Source organism: Podarcis liolepis (genome assembly GCF_965112155.1).
Source record: "Podarcis liolepis genome assembly, chromosome: 2".
Taxonomy (NCBI): domain Eukaryota; kingdom Metazoa; phylum Chordata; class Lepidosauria; order Squamata; family Lacertidae; genus Podarcis; species Podarcis liolepis.
The window spans coordinates 17,798,649-17,815,393 of record NC_139555.1 but is presented as its reverse complement, the minus strand read 5'-3'; positions in this window follow the sequence as shown (position 1 = coordinate 17,815,393).

Genomic DNA, 16,745 nt, shown 5'->3' with positions numbered 1-16,745 from the left:
GTTGTTGTTTTGAAATATGACTATAGGTACATTAGTGCAGGGTTCTTGAATGAGTTCAGAAGCATGTCAAATGCTTCAATTACCTTGCATAGTGGTATCGTAAGTGCATTCGTCTTTCCGTTCCTGGCTAGTCACACTATGGAAGAGACTCGTGAGATGCTGTACCTGCACACATGTACACGCAGAAGCCCTACCTTAACCTGCATAGTTGATCCCCTTTTTATTTCAAGCACCGAGAGCCAAATTAATAGTAGAAACATTTGAACCATACTGTGCAACCACTGGCTGGACAAAACACAATGAAGCAAGATGTCAACACTATGCACACAGGAGTTATCATGCAGACATGCAGAAACTTTAATATTGAAGGATGCACACATTCAGTCAGCCGTATTACAGCGGTACCTTTGTTTTCGAACATAATCCGTTCCGGAAGGCTGTTTAACTTCCGAAATGTTTGAAAACCGAAGCATGCATTTCCAGAAGCATTTACATCCAGAAAACGTCATATGGAAGCTACATGGCAAGTTCGGCGTCCAAAAAACATTCGAAAACTGAAGCAGTTACTTCCAGGTTTTCGGTGTTCAGAAACCGAAACGTCGGGCTTCCAAGATGCTCAAAAACCGAGGTACCACTGTACTTGGGGCTGAGCAGAAGACAGAGAACAGTCACACACACACAAAATTTATTTCATTCATTGCAGTTCATACTTATGGGATTGACTGTTAAACCACTCTGAAAATTGGAGCTCTCTGATGGAAATCTCCTGACAACTCTCAGCACCCTTAACAAATTACATTTCCCAGGATTCTTTGAGGGAAGCCATGCTTGTTAAAATGGTATGATACTGCTCTAAATGTAAGGTGCAGGTGTGGCCTGAGTTAGTCAGGGATAAGATTCCATTCCTTTGCTTTCGTCGAAACTTTCTCATTGCTAACTGTTGCTGGATTGTGACCCCTGAACACGCGTTATCTTCCTGTTCAGTTTGTCTCATTTCTTTCTTCCTTATATATATATATATATATATATATATATATATATATGTGTGTGTGTGTGTGTGTGTGTGTGTGTGTGTTCAAGGCTTGATTGGTAAGTCTTAATCAGAACTTAATTGACGCTGAATGATATCTCAAGATGCCTGTTTATTTTTATATATAGCAGGACAGGAAGGTCTTAAATTGAATGCCTTAAAATCACCAGCGCATCATTTCTGAGTGTTCATTAGATGATACAGAAAGCGGAAGAGAGCAAATTTGAAAACTGACTCTGATCAGTGTGCCTTCTTCGCTGCATTTGCAAAAGAAGCAAATGCACCGCAGCTGCACATCAGTGCCATAAAGCCAAGTTTGTTAACTCTGTGCGTCAATCAAAGCTCCAGATGGGCTTTTTATTTTTGCATTTCCTGATGACTGGACTCCACATGGGAGCCTACGGCTACAACCTGCACAAATAATAAGAATAAGAATTATTATTATTTATTATTTATACCCCGCCCATCTGGCTGAGTTTCTCCAGCCACTCTGGGTGGCTCCCAATCAAGTGTTAAAAACAATACAGCATTAGATATTAAAAACTTCCCTAAACAGGGCTGCCTTCAGATGTATTTTCAAAATAGGATAGCTGCTTATTTCCTTGACATCTGATGGGAGGACGTTCCACAGGGCAGCCACCACTACCAAGAAGGCCCTCTGCCTGGTTCCCTGTAGCCTCACTTCTTGTGGTGAGGGAACTGCCAGAAGGCCCTCGGCGCTGGATCTCGGTGTCTGCTAAGAGGGCATCCCACAGGGCAGCCACCACTACCAAGAAGGCCCTCTGCCTGGTTCCCTGTAACCTCACTTCTCGCAGCGAGGGAACCACCAGAAGGCCCTCAGCGCTGGACCTCAGTGTCCAGGAACAACAATGGGGATGGAGACGCTCCTTCAGGTATACTGGGCCAAGGACGTTTAGGGCTTTAAAGGTCAGCACCAACACTTTGAATTGTGCTCCATAGGAACACCTGGATACAAGGCACATTCTCTACCACTGTGTTCAATATTTAGCATACAATTAGAATTGGTGTATGAGTGTTTTAGTATCTAAGTGTCAAGGCATCAAGAAAATATGGATGTTCTGGTGCAAAAAGAAAAGAGGTGAAGATATAATGGAAATCCAAAGAGTGTGACACAAAATGGTTCCAACAGATAGCCGAGCAACACACAGCGCTGGTTCATTTAAAATGCCATTTGTAAAAAGACCTGTCAAATTGTGGCAGATTTCTGAAAGGCTCTCCAGATTTTTAGATTAGGATTCAGAAGTGCCAGAAACCAGAGCATTTGACCTGGATCCCTTTGTGCTTTAATCTGAGCTGCCGATTGAGGCTACAATTTTTTTATCCACTGTTTCCACCCTTCTTATTTGTTCTCGTTGGAAAGAAAAGCATGAAGCAACTCAAATATCCCCATGAAACTTCTCCCCTTTGCAAACACTGCCGAATGAACTTTAATGAGTAGGTTAGTGAATTCCACCCCTGCTGATTTGGAACAATTGCCCAGTAAAAGCATCAGCACAATACCGAGCTCCTAATTAATGGACAAGCAGCAGGACTACTGTAGCCCATTTAAAGTGGTAACTCTGTTTACAAGAGAGAATTGGTGTTTTCTTGCTGGCAGGAATTCCCGACTGCAGATAGTACATGTTTGGCTTCTTCCCCTGTTGGTCAATTTGGTTTTTAAGCACTTCTTCTTTTTTTAAGAACAGCAACATTTCAATAGCTTGTTCAATGCTTGTTTTATAAGGTTAAGCCGAGGGAAATGAACTATTTCAGGGCAACGGTGTGGTCTGGATGCATAAACTGTAACCAATAAGCAAGAAAATAAACACAACTCATGCATTAGTTTCTCTCCCTCCTTATTTACCTCTATTTTTCACGTTGCCTGTCTCCTTCTTCAAGCTCAACATGGATAATTTCTTGCAGTCTTATAGAACTATAATTAACTAATTAATTCTGAAATCCAACCCCTTTCCTAAAAGCAATGGAGTCAGTCTATATCAGGGGTCAGCAAACTTTTTCAGCAGGGTTCCGGTCCACTGTCCCTCACTGCCTTGTGGGGACTGGACTATATTTTTTTCACTTTAATGATTATGTCTAATGTTTGAATTTAAATGTGTAGTGTAAAACTGAATAAAAAAGATTATAAAAAATAAAAATAAAACCATTTTATTTCAGAAGGCATTTGTGTCTGATGTTTTACATTGTTCTGAAGTTCTTCATTTACATTTTTTTTAGTTTTAAATTCCTGAGGCTTAATTTAGGTTTTAAATTTTGTATATTTTGTATCTCTTTCGTTGTAAGCTGCTTTGAAACTTGGAAAGTGGGATACAATCTTTTAAAATAAGCAAGACACCTATGGATGGTGAAACTGAGGAGGCTGATTCACCGATTATTCTTCAGGTGAGGGCTGGTTCAGGAGTGCTTCACTTGGGGCAATCTGGCTGGCCATTGTGAAACAGAGTGCAGGGCTGGGTAGGCCTTTGGCTAATCCAGCAGAGCTCTTATTATATTCTTATGAGGAGCTTGAAAAAGCACATGTTCAAATATTTATCAGGCAATTCTTTTTCGAGACATTTTAGCTTATCCCTAATAATCCCCCAAAAATAATTAAAACAAGTGCTGTGCCAAAAAACCCACTATGTTTTCCTCCCTACCATTCTTTATTAATTAATGAGAAAAGAAAATTAGCATTAAGGGAGAGAGAAAATATTGGTTAAATTCTCATGGGTAGGACGTGAGTGTTTTATTGTGGTGACCTTACATTTGAAGCAGGCTGAGGGTTTTTTTTCTGGTGCCATTTCTTTCATTCTACATATCATTTTTTCCCATGCTTGGCATTCTGTAGCCCCCCCCCCAGGTGTTCGCACTTTCTGAAAGCCACAAGATGTCTTCCCCATGCTTTCTCATAAGATCAGGGCAGCTGGGGATGGTGTAGGATACTGGGGAGATGTTTGATGGAAGGAAAAGCACACCCATCACCCTCGGCCACCTCACACAGATATGGTAAACAATCCCATACCTGCTCAGATCCTAAAGAAAACCATAAACACCCTGAAAAGATGTAGAAAACTAGAGATGTGTCACTGGGAAGAAAAAAAAAACTTTTAAGAAATTGGTCGGCAGGTTTTAGCACAGCACTCATTAAAAATTAGTAAGATCAGCATAATACAGTGGTACCTCGGGTTAAGTACTTAATTCGTTCCGGAGGTCCATGCTTAACCTGAAACTGTTCTTAACCTGAAGCACCACTTTAGCTAATGGGGCCTCCCGCTGCCGCCGAACCGCCGGAGCCCAATTTCTGTTCTCATCCTGAAGCAAAGTTCTTAACCCGAGGTACTATTTCTGGGTTAGCAGAGTCTGTAACCTGAAGCGTATGTAACCTGAAGTGAATGTAACCCGAGGTACCACTGTATATGAATTCTACAAATAAGCATATATTTAAAGACTCCACCCCATCTTCAACCAGGGATAGCTGCCTGAAGCCTTTCGAGTGCAGCGGGAACTCGTGCTGCGCTCTGAAGGCTTCGGGTTCCTTTTGCTGAAGCCGGGAGAGCAAGACTCCTGGCTGCAGCAGAGAGGGAGAGCTGCACAGCGCCCCTTCAGCAAAGCGGGAGGAGAAATGGAAGGGGCTCTGTTTCTCCTGCCGCTTTGCTGAAGGGGCGCTGAGCAGAGAGGGGGAGATTTTTTTTTCTTGTTCTCCCCCTCTAAAACAAGGTGTGTCCTATGGTCTTGTGCATCCTATACAGCAAAAAATACAGTAACTCAATATTGTCTCCACTGGTACTTAACACCCACCAAACTAGCAAAGATGTACATAATGAAAAATAAGAACTGTCGGAAATGCACTGTAAAAGAGGGAAATTTTCTCCACATGTGGTGGTTGTGTGACAAGGTGAAGACTTTTTGGGATAGTGTATATAATGAGTTAAAAAAGATATTTAGATACTCCTTTTATAAAAAAAAACGGAGGCATTTTTGCTAGGAATGGTTGGAGAGGACATTAAAAAGGAAGATCAGAAATTCTTCCTGTATGCCACAACAGCAGGAAGACTGCTCCTTGCACAGAGATGGAAACAACAGGATATTCCAACAATTGAAGAATGGCAACAGAAAGTATTGGAGTATGCGGAAATAGCAAGGCTAACTGGAAGACGATGAGAAATTCCAAAAAGAATGGTCCAAATTTATGGTATACTTAGAGAAAACTGTACATAAATAAAGACACTCACAGGACTGAAATAAAACTCATAATATTTATTGTAAACATTTGGTTAGACCACAAGAGGTAATGCTGTAATATAATAAGGAAGGTATGTCTAAAGTATAATACAAACATTTATTCAGGAACTATAGACATTTATAGAATGTATATATAGTAATCACCCTTAAGTAAGAGCAATGTAGAGAAGCCAGAAGAGGGGTGGAGGGAAGTTAATTTGGATAAGATATAGACTGAAAGGAGGATAATACTGTTAAGCTGTATCGTGTTTAAGATATTTGGAAAACTTAATAAAAATTATTGGGGGGGGGGATATTGTCTCCACTGACTGCCAGCTGCATTCCAGGGCCTCTCCCAGATCTTTATGGAGATGCTGGGGACTGAACACAGGACCTTTTGCTCTCCTGAAAGGAGAGCTACCAGTACAGTGGTACCTCGGGTTACATAAGCTTCAGGTTACATACCTGAACTTTGCTTCAGGATGAGAACAGAAATCGTACTCCGGCAGTGTGGCAGCAGCAGGAGACCCCATTAGCTAAAGTGGTGCTTCAAGTTAAGAACAGTTTCAAGTTAAGAACGGACCTCAGGAACGAATTAAGTATTTAACCTGAGGTACCACTGTATAAGCTATGACATGCTGAAAAGATGCTCTCCCCACCCACCTCTACAACCAGCAAAGCGAATAGCGGTTGCCAATGAGCTGAGCATGATGTCAAGCAACAAGGAGCCTAAAGATGAATGAGTATTTAACATACCAAGTATCAGAGTTTGGTGTGTATAATTAGTGGTGTGTCCAAGTACCTTGTGAGTGGCAGCTACAATGTTCAAGCATACCAATACATAACCTGTCACTGAAATGCTGAGATAGAGTCCTCAAGGAAGGTCTTAGGCAATAAAGGATATCAGGTCAGTCAAGGTGCTTTAGCCAGCTCTCCAAAAGACTATATGGGCAATCAATTTTCCAAGCCCTTAATTTGTGAAAGACAATGCCTGGTCAAATAAGAGAGATTAAACACAGCTTACTAATAATTAGTTTCACTCCAAAGTATTAAAAACGCCCTGGCCTTTCTACACAGAAAGGAAAACAAATGTATTAATCATCTGTCCAGACTAAGGGACTTGCTACAAATCATGACTGGCCTTCTCGCACGATGATTAATATTACAGGGGGCTGCTGCTTTCTTTCCCCTTTCAAATAAATACAAGTCTTTAATTATCCAACTGGCCAAGGCAGAAGCCCTACAGAGGATGAATGCAAAAAAATAAACCCACCTGCTTGAACAGATGCTTTTGAAAAGCAAGGGAGGACCATGAACTGGGACAAAGGAGGAATTTGTTTTAAAAGGGTTTGGTGGTTCTGACTTGAAATAACTTTGCCAGATATATGCAAGATTATGTGGAGGATGCTGAATTGGAATGTTATATGTATAATTTGTGTAAAAGGCTCATGCTATGCCATATTCTACTTTCTGGCCTTGGCCACCTGAGGTATGTTTTTAGGTCCCGTCCTATTCTTCTGATCGTAAATAGTTTTCATTGATTTCAATATTGTATTTTTATATTATTGAAGGTTGCCCTGGGACCTTATAGTGAAGGGTGGGAAAGAAAATAAATGGAGAAATAAAATGATAATAATACCCCCATGGCAGATTATGTATCAGAAGAAAACAATCAAAGACACATGCACACAACCCATGACTATTTTCCCCTGTTCACACTAATCAAAGAAAACAAAGCAATCAGGCAATAGGAAAATCCAATAAGAGAATCCAGTAGTGTCCACAGAACCTGGTTTATGTTGCCTACACTAAAATGTGATTTCAACAGATGTAGAAGCTGCACAATATTATTAATGGATTGCATCTTGTGATGCAAGAAGGAATTGTTTTCCGTTCTGCCCTTTATTCATTGCATACAGCACTGTTTCTATTCTCCTTCCGTTCATCTTCACCCAAACTATGCTATTCATCTTGCTCTCTACTATGGCAAAATCGTGTGACTTACATTCTTTACGTAATTAATCCCATGAATTGCGTACGTAGTGTTGTTATTACATTATTCCAACCACTTCATTTCAAGGCAAAGGAAACAATTCCAGTGGAGAGAAAAAACATGTATCTTTTGCTGACTGAAAGCAAATAAACGGATTATTTATTGTATTTGCTGGGGTTTTTTCCCGTTCTGCGCATGCGATTAATAAGTGAACACTAGCGATTCCTATTTCTGCTAGAATTCTCTAACATCCCTGTTGTGTCTCAGGTAAGTCATATTCTGAGTAGACACATTGAAATTGATGGACTTGGGCATGGTTAATGTAACTCTACTGATTCCAACGATCTACTCTTAATTTGAGTGTGACATAGCTGGAGAACAGCCCAATACCTTCAAGTAGCTTCGATCTATAAGGAACTATAACCAGATTTTCTTCAGTATAAGAACATCTCTAAAGAGAATGGGCACATTGTAAGCATCAAGTACCTGACGAATCTAGTGTGTCACTTAATCCTGGAAGTGTGCTGAAGTTCAAATCTTGCTAAGAGCCTGTGGTAAATGCGCAGGTAAAAAAACATGTTCCTGGTGCCCATCCAGTCAATAAATTAAGGCCAGAAAGGGTGGGGTTTGGTATTCCTTTGGTTTGAGCAGAAGGCATATTACTGTGTTTAGAATAGACTTCCCATTAGCGATAACCTTGGAATCAGTGTGTGAAGATCAAGTTATGAAATTCCAGTAGTTCTGCATGACACCTAATTACAGTGATATAGGGGTAGGTAGTAGACATTTCTCTCTATTTTCACACACACACACACCCTTTCAGTTGTGAATACCAAACAGCATCTTCCCACTGGTACTGCTAAAATTTTTCAAATCCTTATTTATAGGGGCTGGTTATTACAAGTCTCATTAGATCAAACCCCCCCCCCCCGCAACTCCACCAAAAATCATAAAATCCCACTTGCCGATGTTTGAAGGGGGATTGTTGGGAATCATATTAAACTGGCCTCATCACTGATTTACTGCCAAAGAAATGAAGCCAGAATTTTACAAGATATTGCTAAGCTTGTAAAATAAGAATGCCATGCTTCCACTTAATAGTAATTCCTCTGCACTCCATCGCCAAGGAAAGCATCCTAGCAAGGCAGACTTCAAAGAGAAAAGGGAGGAGGGGAATCAATAATTTCAGCAGGTGCCTGATTGGGTATTTGCAGCTTTGCTTGGGAAACAGGCATGCAAAAAGAAAAGAAAAGAAATGTTTGAAATGCAAAAAAGAATGATATTTCATTAGAGACCACCAGACTTGCATCCTTAGTGAGGCCCACAGTGAGGATGGCCTTTACAGCAAGGTCCATATTCAGACACTTGGTATTTGTGGTCACCCTCAGCTGGAAGACATCACTCATTAGCTTTTGAGTGACAATTCTATCTTTGTAACATGCAGAGTGACCCTTTATGAACTGGCTGCGAAAAAGCAGGAAAATTTAATTAGATAAAATCACTAAAAATTATTGCGGTGATTTGGAGGTTTAATCTGAAATCAAGAGGGATGGTGTCTCTGGTTAAACATCATGGAAATGGATTTTTAAAAGGCAAAATAATATTAGACTTGGAGCTTCCAGAGATGCACAAGGGAAACTGTGTTTTAATGCTCAGGAACTTGGTAAAGTCTTTTTTTAATATTATGGATTTTTTTATATTGTGGGTGCATGTTTTGCATTGTTTTTATTAATACTATATTGCATAATAAAAGTGTGCCATGTCTTTTGGCTAGAACAAGAAACTTACAACTATCCTTAAAAAATAGTAAAAGGTAAAGGTAAAGGACCCCTGGATGGTTAAGTCCAGTCAAAGGCAGCTATGGGGTTGCAATGCTCATCTCGCTTTCAGGCCGAGGGAGCCGGCGTTTGTCCTCAGACAGCTTTCCGGGTCATGTGGCCAGCATGACTAAACCACTTCTGGTGCAATGGAACATCGTGACGGAAACCAGAGCGCACGGAAACACCATTTACCTTCCCGCTGCAGCAGTACTTATTTATCTACTTGCACTGGTGTGCTTTTGAACTGCTAGGTTGGCAGGAGCTGGGACAGAGCAACAGGAGCTCACCCCATCATAGGGCTTCGAATCTCCGACCTTCCGATCACCAAGCCCAAGAGGCTCAGTGGTTTAGACCACAACGCCATTGCAGTAGCATCAATAAAACCATCAACAAACACTGCTTCGTAATGAAAAGAATGTTCCTGTGATTCATCAAACACATTCTGAACGGTAGGGCCTAGAATGTTGTCACTGCTTTAGCTTGTACATTGAATCCACTGCTCCTGAAGAACCCAATTTATAAACTGAAAGTATGGGTGTGTGAATCAATAATAAAGATGGGTGCCTTATGTATTGGGTCACCACTGTGCAATCATCCCTGAAGGATTAGACTCAAGGACTCTCAAGGACATCAGGAAAGTGTGACATGCGGGTGAATCAAATAAAATGCAACTGTCAATAGGTTTAGGAGTCAAATACTTCCCCACTGTGAAATCTGACATGGGAATCAGTAGGTTGAGTGTCTCTTTCGCATTCATTTCCTTAAAGATGCAACTAGCCAATTTCTTCTCCCATTGCCCTGGATGTCTATAAATTTGTGTCCATCTTCTCCATTTTAGGATACAGAAATATGGAGGTCATCTCAGAATCCAGAGGCAAGCCCACTCCCAGGCTTCCAGACAGTGTCTTTAACAACCTCACTTTATGTGGGACATGGGGTAGAAGTCACATAAAATATGGTTGCTGGGGGAGGTTCAACACCTTGCCTGTACTTCTAGTTCAGTGGACCATACAGATTTATCTTTCTACAAAACAATAAAAAAACAGCAAAGGGGTGCTGGATCCTACCAACCTTGGAATCCATACTCTTTGGCTGTTTCTACAGTTTCTATCCCCAAAGGGAACAGATGAACATAGAAAACTGCCTTATAGTGAGTCAGACCATTCATCTATTGAATTCAGAATTGACTGGCAGCATCTCTTGAGGGTTTCAAACAGTGGTTTCTTCCAGTCTTACCTGGAGTATTGAAACTATAGTGGGGGGTTTTTGCCATAAGAGCCACCATGGAGCTTGTCCCTTCATATTCGAGCTCTGAATAAACAAGAGATGCAGCTACTGAGAAGCATCTTGCTGCACATCACAAATGGTCAAGAATCCTGAAGTGCTCAGGTGATATTAAGACCAACTATGTCAGAGGAACAATCAACTATGTTAGACAGGCTCCAATCTTCATGACTCAGCCGCAAAGCAGAGCTCTCAAAGTTTAAACCAATTAAAACGAGTATTTAGCTAAATGTAGTTCGTTATAAGCAGAGACATCACCTTGCCAACAAAGGTCCGTATAGTTAAAGCCATGGTTTTCCCAGTAGTGATATATGGAAGTGAGAGATGGACCATAAAGACGGCTGATAGCCGAAGAATTGATGCTTTTGAATTATGGTGCTGGAGGAGACTCTTGAGAGTCCCATGGACTGCAAGAAGATCAAACGCATCCATTCTTAAAGAAATCAGCCCTGATTGCTCACTGGAAGGACAGATCGTGAAGCTGAGGCTCCAATACTTTGGCCAGCTCATGAGAAGTGAAGACTCCCTGGAAAAGACCCTGATGTTGGGAAAGATTGAGGGCACAAGGAGAAGGGGACGACAGAGAACGAGATGGTTGGATAGTGTTCTCGAAGCCACAAACATGAGTCTGACCAAACTGCGGGAGGCAGTGGAAGACAGGAGTGCCTGGCATGCTCTGGTCCATGGGGTCACAAAGAGTCGGACACGACTAAACGACTGAACAACAACAACAACAAGTTCGTTATAATTTTTGCTATGAATCTTATCATCTGAATTGTTGAGTTGCCAGGGCTGAAAATTGCAACAGTAATCTGCTCAGGCAGCTCAGAAAACCATCATGAAATGCATCTGATTAGTTTTCACTCCTCATCCTCAATCTACCTTTCCCCAATAAATAAGCATTACTGTCAGGAAATGGTACATGGTCTCCTGGAGAGAAATAGCTAGTGCCAATGTTAATCTTTTACTGTATATCAGGAAGGTGTTAGGTGCTATACTTCTACCAATGGTTTTGTATGCTGTTGCCACCAGTATATGCACTTCACAAATACTTTACCCTAGTGTATGCATTTTTGTACACACTACTTTGCTGGAGAAGTGCATTGCAAAATTCAGAGTTGTGCAAATTTCGAAGAATGGGTGCGTTTTGGTTTTGTATTGTTTTGGAAAGTACAAATGCCAATTTTAAATGCCCACTGAATCGGACTTCTTATTCCTCATTCCTAGTCCCCATCCCAAACTGTTTGAGGAATTCCATACTGCCCCCCTCCCCAAACTTTGAAATCCCACCTCCACATTTGCTAGAGTATATAAGGATAACAAAATACATTTTTAAAAAACAACAACAACATCTTAACACAGAGTAAGTTGATTCCCAAAAGCACCAACAATCTAGAGTGCCTGGAACAACTTTGCTTGGCATCAGAAAGCTAGTCAGACTTTTACATCAACTTGGCTTTTATCTCTAGCAAGTGGTTCTACCTCCAGGTTGCTTGGAACAACTCGCTTTCTTTAATAGTGAAATAGAATATGTTACTAAACAGAATATACCTTCTCCCCACCCCCACCCCAGCTCATTGCCATGATTTCCAAAGAATGTTGTTAAAATATAATTCTGAATAAACTCTAACAACTTTTTTGGGGGGAAGTTACCAATCGTGGATGGCACCTTGTCCGCCAGCCCCTACTCAAGAAAGAGGGGTATGGGAAGTAAAGGAACCCTGGACAGGTAAGTCCAGTCAAAGGTGACTATGGGTTTGCAGCGCTCATCTCACTTTCAGGCCAAGGGAGCCAGCGTTTGTCCACAGACAGCTTTCCGAGTCATGTGACAAGGATGACTCAACTTCTTCAGGCGCAATGGAACCTGTGACGGAAACCAGAGCGCACGGAAATGCCATTTACCTTCCTGCTGTAGTGGTGCCTATTTATCTACTTGGACTGGTGTGCTTTCGGACTGCTAGGTTGGCAGAAGCTGGGACAGAACAACGGGAGCTCACTCCGTCACGGGGATTTGAAACGCTGACCTTCTGATCGGCATGCCCAAGAGGCTCAGTGGTTTAGACCACAGCACCACCCACGTTCCATGGTATGGGAAGTACCAAACAGCCAGCAGCCAAGATAGCTCAGTTGGTAGAGCATTAGACACTTAATCTCAAGGTTGTGGGTTCCAGCCCCACATTGGGCAAAAGATTCCTGCATTTCAGGGGGTTGGACTAGATGACCCTCGTGGTCCTTTCCAACTCTTTAATTCTATAATTCTAATTAAGCACATATCTTTAAGCAAGTATCTTTGGGGAAGGAGTGTAGGTCAGTGGTAGAGTATCTACTTTGCCTGCAGAAGGTCCCAGATTTGATTCCTGGCATCTCCAGGTTGGGCTGAGAATACCGCCTATCTGAAATCTTGGACAGGTGTTGTCAGTCAGTGCAGAAAACACTGATCTAGATGGACCAATGGGGAGATTCAGTCTAAGGCACCTTCCAATGTTCAGCTCAGAAATTTGCATATCCAGAGAATATTGCTGCATAATATTTTAAGGCTATAACGCTGAAACCTGGGAGCGATTTTAGCAATACATGTTCACAAGCGTAACTTCGAAGAAGCAAAGGAAAACCCACCTTTGACACACACAAAATCCACTTTGACTGAAAAGAGAAGCTTGATGGGAGATGCTGAGGTATCATAATTCTTCTGAAACAGGAGGGTCGACTTTTAGAGAGAGATGTATTGACTGGAAACATCAAATTTTATCCACAGAAGCTGACAGCCTTTCAAGTATTTATACTGGCACGGTTTATAGGTTCTAACACATGACATTATCAATGTATTCTGCCCTTTGAAAGAACTCTTCCATATTTTCGCCATTTAATATTCACTGCTGAGTGGTACCTGATAGAAAAGGAATGACAGGTTCAAATGTAGAATTAGACAACGCTAGATCAATCTGTTCCCTGGCGAACATCCATTTGAAAGCATGGACATTTCCAAGGAAACTCGTATTCTTTCTCTGCAGTGATTCAACATTTGCTGCACTTCTGTGAAGCTGTATGACTGCTTCAGAAGCATATCCATCATTGTTATCACTGATCCTGAAGCATGCAAGCAAGAGGCAGGGCAGAGTGCTACCTTGCGACTTTGTGAATTCACACCTTTGGGAACTTTAACAGTCATTATTCACCTCCCATTAGAATAAAATGCAAACTGAACCGAGCTTTGTAATTTGTCTCAGGTAATAACGTGCATGCAACACTCCCAAATTAATTATTTGCCATATAATTATTCTGGTTAGCTTCAAGCGCTGAATTGGATACATATTTCCCCAGAAAAAAAAACGGAAAAGAATGGAGAGAGAGAGAGAGAGAGAGAGAGAGAGAGAAAGGAAGGAAGGAAGGAAGGAAGGAAGGAAGGAAGGAAGGAAGGAAGGAGGGAGGGAGGGAGGGAGGGAAGGAAGGAAGGAAGGAAGGAAGGAAGGAAGGAAGGAAGGAAGAGAAGCTACTTTGAACAGGCTCAGACCATTGGTTCATCTAGTTCAGGGATGTCCAACTCCGAAGAGACTGCGATCTACTCACAGGGGGGGAAAACTGGCAGTGATCTAACGCTTTTTGGGGAGTTCAGGCCAAAGTAGTTGAGCTTTTGTTAGGAAGGAAAGGCCCATTATTAAGGGGAAAATGTCAGACTAGAGTAAAGGGAGGAAAAGATCGCTATGGGAAAAAATCTGCATCACAGCGAAATCTCCATCTTCCGTTCCAGCAATTATGCGAAAATGGTGGGCAGGGAGAGGGGCTAGGGCCAGGGCCGGCTGCTCTTAGGCTAAAGCAAATCGACCTGTTAGACATCCCTGATCTAGTTCAATGAGGGATGGAGACGAAATTCAATTGGCATTTAAAGGCGAACCAACTTAATCACATTTTCCAAATTGATAAACCCCCATCCTTCAAAACCAACTTCTCCAAATTTTGAAATGTAGTTCTCCAACTAAGAAAGCCGAGTTATGTTTACCAAACATAAGCATGCATGAAAATGCCTACATTGATGAAAGCAACATACACAAAAGGGAAAAGCCTTGCAAAAATATGTATTTTAGGCAAAATTGCATACAAAAATGTGTATATTCAGAGAAATTTGCACTGAAATGCTGATGAAATTTCAGGAGGACTTTTTTTAAACAACAACAACTGCAAACTGATGTGGAAATGTGAGGAACTGAAATTAAGGTTGTAAAAATTAGAATCTGGAAGAACTGGAACTAAGTTTCCCATCCCTACGTCCAGTTATGCTTGGCAGCAAGCCCCTAATCCAAAAATGGTGGACCTGTGGTCCTCCAGATGTTGTTGGACTCCAAATCCCATAATTCCTGGTCATCTGGCATGGTGGCTGAGGCTGATGGGAGTCCAAACACATCTGGAGGACCACAAGCTCACTATTCCTACCCTAATCTGAGGCTTTTAGGAAGGTTGCAGGGTGGGGAAGAAGAAGATCTGCCCTTTATCCCTTCCTCATTTCTTTAAAAAAAAAATCCCTTTATACTGAATGGTAGGGATGGAATTTCTCTACTATACGTGGGGATGGAATTTCCCAAAACACCTTAATGTCAAGCTTATCTTATATGTACTGTTTGTTATGTCGCTCTTGTGCTTGATAACACCGTTGGGGAGTTGATTAAGTAATCTTGTACTTAAAGGGAACTTGTCCCAGGTTAAGCATTTCTTCGTTGGATTTTAATTTAAAATTCCTGTTGTACTAAAATGAAATGGCTATACATGAACCTTACCCGTCTGAGTAGAAGAGTGAATTTTATGAACTCACTTTCAAAATAAATAGAATGATGATGGGTCCCGAACTTGTACTTGCTGCTAAATACAATCCTCATCTATCCGGTAAAATCATTCTGCAATACTAGCAGCAATGAATCTGCACACTACCCCTTTGACTGCTTAACTTCTTACCTTCTTACTTATGGAGGAGCACCATAATCCTTTCAGTGCTTAGACCCTCTAATGGGCTTGATCCGGCACTGCTTCTCACACAGCAGCAAATAGTCTCTTGGTGTGGCACGAATTTCTATTGCTAAAACTACAAAACACAAAGTACCGTACTTTTCTGTGTATAAGACTAGGTTTTTTCCCTTTTAAATCATGCTAAAAAGTGGGGGTTGTCTTATACATGGGTAGTACATAGGGTAGACGTTTGATTGGCTGCTGCCACGGCTGTCAGCAGCTACTGTGCATGTTATTGGTTGCTGCGTCAATGGGTGGTGTTGATTGGCTGATGCTGTGGCAATTGGGCAGGCGATTGGCAGCTTCTGCCAGTGAGGGGACAGATGGGAGGCAGCTTTTTTGACTCGTGTGGGTGAGCGATTTTCGGCATCCCCCCTAAAATAAGCTCAACAACCCTCGGTAATCCTCCCCAAAAAGCTCAAGAACGTTTTGCCATTTCCCTCCATTTTCTGAAATTTCAGTCCCCCAAAATAGGGATCATCTTATACATGGGGGCGTCTTATAGACGGAAAAGTACAGTATCTACACTGTTGCATTTTTATAAATTATTGTGATATTTTTATTTTGCAAATATAACCACAATTTTTGATGTTGTGAACCACCCTGAAATCTTAGGATGAAGAGCGGCATATGAATTTAATAAAGAAGAAGAAGAAGAAGAAGAAGAAGAAGAAGAAGAAGAAGAAGAAGAAGAAGAAGAAGAAGAAGAAGGAAAGAAAGAAAGAAAGAGTCAACTTAACTGATAAAAATAACCCATCAATCCCGACTTAAACATATACATTAATCTAAGCAGTTCATGTGTTCATTCATTAACAGATATTGAAGTGAGACTGACAATTCGAAGATACCCATTCAAATACAGAAAACAGTGAGATCTTTCAATCACTGAGTGGCAGATGGGGGGGGGATTATCCTTTCAGCCTTGAAGTATAAGTTTCTTTACAACCATGAGAGCTCACAGGATTTCCCTGGCACATTGATAGGCTGCCATCCTTTTGCACACTAACTTTGATGGGAAGTAATTGGAGAATTTGATTGGAGAATTAGGAAACGCTTCTTAGTTCAGAACAAAAGAAAAAAAAACCCTCTCATTGTGAGCAGGGGGATGGGGATAAAAATGCTCCCTATATCCAATGGCCATTTATTGCTGCACATTTATGTTTCATTACTGTTGATTTTGAAAAGTTATTGAGGCACAGATGTGGGAGAATATGTGCCGATTGCCACATAGGCAGTAAATAATGCATCTGGCCTTATGCTGTTGCAAAATTGGTCATTTCAGAACACAATAAAGGGAGACATTTTCTGAACAAATTATTTTCCACACTTCCTTTTCTATCAATGTCTTTTCTCAATAATGGGCAATATTGGCAAACCTTAGCAGCAGTATATGATCGTTTCCAAA